At 39.2% G+C, this 8513-nt stretch overlaps 2 non-coding genes across 2 annotated transcripts; both read right to left on the reverse strand.

The window, feature by feature from the left end:
- Window positions 1-710: 710 nt before the first annotated feature.
- LOC122644367 lies at window positions 711-906 on the reverse strand. The gene has a single exon (XR_006330303.1). It is a non-coding gene; the product is annotated as a U2 spliceosomal RNA (small nuclear RNA).
- Window positions 907-1356: 450 nt separating this feature from the next.
- LOC122644357 lies at window positions 1357-1516 on the reverse strand. The gene has a single exon (XR_006330295.1). It is a non-coding gene; the product is annotated as a U1 spliceosomal RNA (small nuclear RNA).
- Window positions 1517-8513: the final 6997 nt, after the last annotated feature.

Below are 8513 nucleotides of genomic sequence, written 5' to 3' on the forward strand. Positions count from 1 at the left end.
GGAAAAAAAAAACACCCTAAATAATGAATTTGAGCTTGTTAAATGGGTCCTAACAGTTCTGGGTCGAACGCTTTCCTTATTGGGCTTTCGATTCTAGACCCATTGGGAAAGTCATCTCAAAACCATGTCATCCTATTTAACATTAATTGGTCTCAAAACTAGCTCCCCAAACCGTCTCTTTTAACAATCTAAACAAGCACCCAAAATCATCCCTTGTTTTTTTATTTTCTTCTTTTTTGGTTCTCTCATGGAGGGTCCATGGGCCACTACGAGTTGGCATCCTAACTCAAGGAAGGGCAGACAAGCCGCAAGGGAAGGGGGGGTGGGGGGTAACAGGATGTACACATCGGTTGAGAGAGTCGAACATCCGAGGACTCTACTGCATTAGCAACGACCACCGCATCTCTTAAACCACACAGACCAACACACCAAGAGGCGCTTTCTTGAACCATTCCATTCAATAGGACAAATCGATTTCATGTTTTAGCGTTCTAGACCCAAATTAATCTGTCCCTAAACTGTTAAAAGAAAGAGTAGCAGTAACCTACTCTACCAGTGTTTATTACAGACCACCACCATATGATTCCCTACCTTTTAAAAGAGTTTTATTTCTAATCTCTCTTAGACATCATTGGAGAGTTTTATTTCGAATTTCTCTTAGATATCATCTGATTAGGATCTTTCTTGTAAACAATTTTAAACTTGAATTGGTGGGGTGCGCCAGGCCCGTGCAATAGTGCAACGCATGAGCGACGCTTGAAGACCCCGGCAGCAAGCTACCGTGGTGGGCCTTCCCCCTTGAAAAATTAATTTAATATCATGTGGGTCGATGACCCACGTATCAGATATTAAACTGATAAGAACAGATACTACACTTGATCTTAGCCAAAAGGCCGAGAAAGGTATGCTTTGTTCTGTGTCTTTGTTTTCATTTTATAAGACTTGTCTTGATATCCCTCTTCCCTCTCTGGCCGATGTGGGATTCGGTCAGTATTCACTTCCCCTGTTTATATGCCTTCTCTGATGCCCAAACCCAAAACATTGTTTGTTCTCTATGTGTCTATGTATCGTTCATTCACTTTTGTCTGAATTCATAAGTTATATTTCCTCACAGAACTGTTGGCGGGTATTGTTAAGTTATTGATGGGGGCTGAGGATTGTTACTTGTCTTCTTGGGGATCATGACTGGGTGGGTCAAAATCGTGCAGTCGGTGGAATGTTATTGATAATCAAGTCCTCTTAATGAATCCAAATGATTAAGTAGCCACTCTTTGAATTACAGAGAGAATACTAGCACTTAAACCATCTATGAAAGACAGAAGAAGATCAATAAAAGCTTTTAACTTTTGGAAATGGTAAGGGCCGCGCGAACGCGTACCCCCTCTGCCACAAATTATGACGTACACTCTTCCACTTGGGAAGATGTTAGGCAGGCACCCCTCCCAAGTGCAATGGAAGTCACCAACCTAGGCCATGGACCTTCTTGATCAACCATTGACCCATTCCAGGTAAGTATGTTCCCTAGGCACTACTTCTCTTAATTTAAAGTCTGCTCTCCCTTATCTCCTTCTACAGTTGACCACTGTGGGATTAAAAAAAGGCACACCAACATGTTACCTCCCTCAGCCTGCACATATTAACTCTTTTCAGATTCTCTTGCACTGTTATTTGTTCTATCTTTGAGCTGTAATATCATTGATGTGGAACCTAATGGATAGTGATTGAGATAAAGAGATAAAGATAGAGAGAGAGAGAGTTTATCATATCAAAGTTCAAAGAGAAAAGAGGTGGAGGAAGGGAAACAATTTGGATGGTAAGCTAGTTTTAACATGTAATAGACAGTTTAGACATGTTTTGGATGATAATTGAGCTCTGTTTACAAGGAGAAAGAGAGAAAGAAAAAAAAAAAAAACCGATTTGGAAGTATGCTTCCCACTTAGCAGAAAATGAGTTGCTCCATTCTTTGCTTTGGACAGATTAGTGGGAACTTCAAATTAAATTGCAGATGTTGCACTTGCTATTAACCTGTTTTTTCAGCCTACCAGCTTTTTATAGCTTACATTACATGTACACCTGTGAATGAAAGAGGACTGTCCTTAAACAATTAGGCTCCTCACCGACATGGTTTCAAAAATCAGAACTGGGTTGATCAAATTCCATGACCCATACTGATTTTGCCCATTGTAGAGCAATCGATTTTAGGGTTTTTGAAACCAGATTACTGTGTTTCAGATTTGAGTAGCCAATTTTAAGGTTTTTGGAATCGATTCTAAAGTGTCAAATGAGACAGTTCGAGGTAAATCATGTTAGTTTCTTACTGGTTCGGGTTCCAAGGGATCCCAAAGCTAGGATCTGATCCCATGTAATAACGACGAGATGGTCCGATTTCGATTCCTTAACAGTTATGGTCAATCAAAATCTCAAAAACTCAAATATGCCCAAAATATGAAGTTTGAGGTACATCATGTTTCTTTGATAGTATGTTTGAGGTTATTTATTTATAATCCCAAGTTTACCATGCTTCCTTCGATGATGGAAGTGAATAGGGAAAGAGCATAGGGGAGGGAGGGGGAGAGTGAGCAAAAAAGGAGGGCTGGGGAGAGGAGGGGCTGTTGTAGGTTCACTGGGGTGGGGGAAAATGGGGGAGGACAGGAAGTAGAGGTGGGCCCACCCAAGAAGAAGACGAAGGGTTGGGGTGGGGACAGTGAAGGGGAGCAAGGACAGTTTGAGGTGGAGCTAGCAAGAGGAAGGGGTGGAGAGACTGAGTTTTCTAGCAACAGGAGGTAAAGCATTGTAGCGGCAAACCCCCCCCCCCCCTTTACAACCAACCCGACCCCAATCCCTGCTATTGCAACTCCTTTCCCCATCATCCATATCCGTCCCCAACACCTTCTGCAACCCCATCATACCCCTTTCCACACCATCCCTTTTGCTGTCCCCAAACCCCCCTCTACAACCAAACCTGATCCCAACCCCTACAACTGCAACTCCTTTCCCCACCATCCCTGTTCATTCCCAGCACCTTCTGTGGCCCCATTCCACCCCTTTCCTTGTCCCCATGCCCCCTTCTCTTCTTGTGGCCACCTCCGCCTCCACCTACAACACCACAACCTCGCATCTTCGAAATGCACCCTCAGCTCCTCACCTATGATCCCACTCCCATCTCTACTGTCTCTTTGATTTCCTACTCAATGATGTTGTAGTCCCATTTCAAGATATCCCCAGATCCATCACTCGATGTGTTGGATTTTTCATTTGATTAAAGATTCAAAATATTTCGAGGATTATGTCGTTTCCTAATAGGCACCAATAGACACCTAAATGATCAATAGGTGTGACTGTTGGACGACTAGTTTGAATGGTCAACAAAGAAGTATTTTGGAAAAAGACATGATGGTAGGGCATGTTTCTTGGAGATACCCTTAGTGGTGTCTCTTCCTATCCTATATATAGAGAGGGGGTGTTGCCTAGTTCTCTAAGAATTTTTTGAGTGGAGACAATGGTTTTCCGATTGCATTAAAATCGTTTTCCAAACTATCTAATGAGTCTAGCCTTGCTCTCCTTTATAACCGAAGTCTTTGTGCATAAGACCAAGGTTTGGTGGTTGATTTATCTTGGAGGTAAAACGTAAGGAACCCGGTTGTACTGGTACAGGAGGCATTTCAGACCTTAAGGAGAGTGCCTTCATTGATACGACTCAACCAAAATTGCGCTTTTACTTGTCTTTACTTTTCAGTCTCTTTATTTTTACAATGGTGTAACTCAAGGAATTTTGCCTTTGGCACCCTTATGCTTTGCACTGTAGATTGTTCATTCCGAATAGTTTATAGCAAACTCTCTTTTCACTATTCTCAATTTGCTTTTGCTTCCTATGAAGTCCTCTAATTACAGGGACGAGAGTAGAACCTAAGATCGCCATAGTGGAGCCGCGTATATTCCCATTCGGCTTAGAGGTTGAAGAAATTCGAGGGAAACAGTTGCACATATGAGCTTTGGTCATCTTCTCTTACACTGCTTCTTTGTTCTATCTTGGGTGGTGATATCATTGACGTGGGAACCTAACGGATGGTGATTGAGATAAAGAGTTTATCATTTCAAAGTTTATTGCCCGGTAATCTAGTTTAACATGACAAAATAAAAGAGAAGGATCGGTTGGTAAAGATAAAGAGTTTAACATGATAAAGATCATTTCAATGCAATGTTTCAAAAATCGGAGTTCGGAATCGAATTGGTCATTGTCAATTTCAATTTGAATCGCCAAAATTGATCAGGAATTATCCACAATTGACCAGTAAAAGAGAAGGATCGGTTGAATCGGTCATGGCCATCGATTCACCCATACAATTCACAATTAATTCTTAAAACCTTTATTGAATGATAATTGAGCTTTGTTTTCAGGGAAAAGGAAGCAGTCAAATTACAAGGAGAAAAAGAAAAACCCAATTTTGAAGTGTGCTTCCCACTTAAGAAAATGAGTTGCTCCACTCTTTGCTTTGGAAGGATTAGTTTGAGCTTCAAATTGCGGGTGGTATTGCACTTCTCAACCTTTTTCAACCTACAAGGTTTCTATTACCTTACATTACATTCATGTAACCCTGTGAATGTAAGAGGACCATTTTAAACAACTAGGTTCCTCTCCGACATGGTTTTCAAAATGGGATTGGTCGAATCAACCGATTTAGATTGAAATTGGTCATGATCGATTCCGATTCTATTCATTCTGGATTGCCCGATTCTAGAGTTTTGGGGATTAGATCATTGTGTTTCAGATATGAGGGGCCAGTTATAGGATTTTGGGGACTGAGTCCGAATCCGATCCAGATCCTGATCTAGGCGTGTCAAATAAGACAGTTCTAGGTAATTGGGACAGCTACTAGTTCCAATCCCAAGGGGGCCCTTCCAAGACCATCCTATTTACTCAACAGTCCCAAAACTAGGATCTAGTTCCATTTAATAACTGGATGGTCTGGTTTTAGTTCCTTAATGGTTATGGGCAATCAATGTCTCAAACACTCAAATATGTCCTAAATTCTTAAGCATAGAAAGACTCAAATATGTGACAATCTCATTAGTATTTAGTAATAAATGTTAACAACATAACTGATGATCCTTAGTTTTTCCTTATAGTTTCAGCATAACCCTTTTATAAGTCATAACTAGCTTGGGTGTAATCTATCCCTTAAAATTCCCCATGATGGTGATTTCACTCAACAACAATGGATTAGAGATTGGAGTATATTTCAGAAAGTTTAGGGAGATAGCGGGCTTTACAATTTCATTGCTTGGTTTTTATGGATTGCTCAAAACGATCTAACATTTGGCTGCATAATGTGGAGCCCAGGTGATGTTATGCCAAGGGCCTAAGTTGCTCACTGATGAGCACATTTATGTGTGAAATATTAGGGTATAAAGCATGCAGTTTACCACATTGAACAGAGTTACTTGGGTGCTTTCTTATACTTTTTAGGTTTTTGGCCATTCTGGGCTATCGGGAGTTGCATCTCCTCATCTAAACATAAAGTCTCCATATTTCTTTCCATGGCTGTAAAGAGGACTAAATTTTGAGCAAGATGGACGTGATGGAATTCAAGTACGCGTTCGTTTAGGCCACTATGCAAGAGAGAAAGAATAAGGGGCTAGAAATGAGTTGGAATGCAAGCCCAAGCCTGTCTACCACTTCCCAAGGGTATTTTTGACATAAAAGAAGGTGTTTTTAATCAAGGACTGAGATTTACTACAAGTACTTCTGTGATTTCCAAATCTTGAAGAGAGAGAAGAGCTGCCATCCACACATGAGGGACCCACATTGTCCACGATTTTTTGGAGCACACCCTACCACCCTCCACGATTTTTAAAGGGTGCACCAGCCACAATTTTTGAAGAGGGTATTATGGGGTTTAATTTATTCTTGAGTGGAATCCTAGTCATCACTCTCTCTCTCTCCTACAACTTTCCAAGGGTATTTTAGAAATTTGACTATAGATAGATATCTTTTGGAGAATATTCTCTCATCCTTGGAAGGTTGAAAAGTCAAAGATTGGAGATGCATTGATCACTTTACTTGGAGAAGACTCCTGCAAGGAAAAGGAAACCCAAGAATTAAATTGGAGAGTCTACTTTTTGAAAAATAGCAGGTATATTAGTCCAAGCTTTGTATCTCTCCTACTTTCCATTTTTTTTATTTTCCTTGAGATTCAAGTTATTTGTAAAGGAAGGAGAAGGGAATCAATATTTTTGGGGGAGATTCTCTCCAAAGCCTCCACGGTTTTAGAAGGAGAGACCCTCCCAAAACTGTGGAGCTCTCTCCTCTCCTCTCCTCTTCTCCTCCTTCTCTTATAAATACCCCAAGTGATGTTGGGTTGTAGAGGTGATTCTAATGCATGTTCTAGTTCAATTTTTTTAAGAACTTTTCTTCTTCTTCTCCTTCTAATTTGTGATTTTCTAGTTTCTAGTTTGATTTTATGAGTTTAATTCAATGGTTGTAATAATTTTATGCAAGCTTTAATTCAATTATTGTCTTCAATATGGTTGTAATCTCTTAATCTCTAGTTCTAGTTTTAAGGCTTTTTGGTCTAAGTTTCTAATTCTTGTAAGAAGATTTAGAGAGTTGGAAGAGGAAGCCATGCAAGGTTTATTCAAGTTGTTCAAGCTTCATCAACTACATCCATTCAAAGCCTAATCAATTCATGCACTTACAAGTTTGGTAGAAGGGAGTATTGGTTCAGTTCTTATTTTTATTTTTATTTTCTTCTTCTTAACCTCTTAATTCTTCCATTATTTTTATTTTAATCTCACTCTCATTCCCTCTATTCCCTCCATTCTAGTAGGACTTTAATTCTCCACTCTTTTTATTTTTATTCTCATTCTCTATCTCTCTAATTCTTTCATGCTTATGAAATTTTATTTTTTATTTACTATCATCATCATGCATTATGTTAAGCTTTTAATTTATTTTATTTTATTTTATTTTTCAGATTTGGTAGGAGCATTTCAAGTGTGATAGAGAAAAGCATGCAATTTCAGTTCGGTTCAAGCACCTTCGGGTTTTACTTCTTTAATCTCTTAGATTTATTTTTCCTTTATTTTTTTTTGTGTGGTTGTGGTGTGTGGCGGTGGCGATTTATTCCTTCAAATCCGCGTTAGTATTGATAGGTTAGATGGATGTGTGTTAGGACATCAATTCAATTCGTTAGATGCGTAATTTTGTTAGATGGATGTGTGTTAGGATTCGATTCGATAGATGCTTGTGAGTTAGGATACGTTAGTTTAATTATCGTTAATTTAATCCAACACTTTAATTAATTTGGTTCACTTTGCATTGCTTTTAAGTGAGTAAGAAAGAGTGGCATACTAATTAATTTGGTTCACTTTGCATTGCTTTTAAGTGAGTAAGAAAGAGTGGCATACATCTCCTTGTGTTCGACCCGTAGCTACGATTGATCCGTACGCTTGCGGTAATTATTTCTTGCAAACAAGTTTTTGGCGCCATTGCTGGGGATATATTTGTCCACTTTATTTTTTTGATTTTTAAGTAATTTAGAGTGCTTTATTTTCTTTTTTCTTTTTTTCCTTTTCAAAAAAAAAAAAAAAAAAAAAAGAAAAAGAAAACCTCATCTTATTTCTCTTCTGTTTCAAAGACTATACGCTCAATCTAAAGTTTTTCATATGCCCAAACCCAGTCAATCTTGGTGCCCCTTGATTCGTTTGGGTGGTTTGGATTGGCATGTGACTTATCTTTGGAGGTGACCAACTTTGACAATAGGAAAGCAACATAGTGAGTGCTTTTGTTAGGAAACAAAAACGTAAAGAAGTCCTCCACTCTACATCAGAATCCACTTGGAGTCGCCCGTAGGTGGCTATTGAAGACTATACGGGTTTCCTTGCTGTCAACCTATATGGCAACCTTACAGCTTTGGAACCATTGTTTCGATCCTTGAGGGCAATACACCAACTGATTATTAATTCCCTCGTGTTTTTAGTGATTTTGTTTTAGTCCTTTTATTTTTCTTTAATTTATTTTTTTTCCAAAAAAAAAAAAAAAAAAAAGAAAAAAAGGGAGACTTCTTATCTGTTTAAGTGGCTCAAGTGTGGATCCGTGACTCATCCAATCGTCTTATTAGAATACCACCTTCTCCACCACCTACCACCATGGGTGACCAACAACCCAAGACTCTTAAGGATAGATTTTATCCTACCAGGGCTACCTAGCCTTCCTGCATCAGTCGCCAATTGCTACGGGAAAAATTATGAACTCCATTAGTATCTTGCCCCATTTCCATGGGATGGCTAATGAAGATGCCTATCTCTTCTTTAGGGAATTTGAGGAGGTCTGTGTTCTAATTAAGGTCCAAAATTTATCTGATGATACAGTTAGGCTTCGGTTTATAACCTTTGCCCTGAAGGACCATGCCAAGAAGTGGCTTTATGAACTGCCGACTAATTCCATTACTACATGGGATCAGTTCACAATTGTCTTCTTGAGAAAATTTTTTCCTCTTCATAAGACCAATAAA

Source organism: Telopea speciosissima, chromosome 10, assembly GCF_018873765.1.
Source record: "Telopea speciosissima isolate NSW1024214 ecotype Mountain lineage chromosome 10, Tspe_v1, whole genome shotgun sequence".
Lineage (NCBI taxonomy): Eukaryota > Viridiplantae > Streptophyta > Magnoliopsida > Proteales > Proteaceae > Telopea > Telopea speciosissima.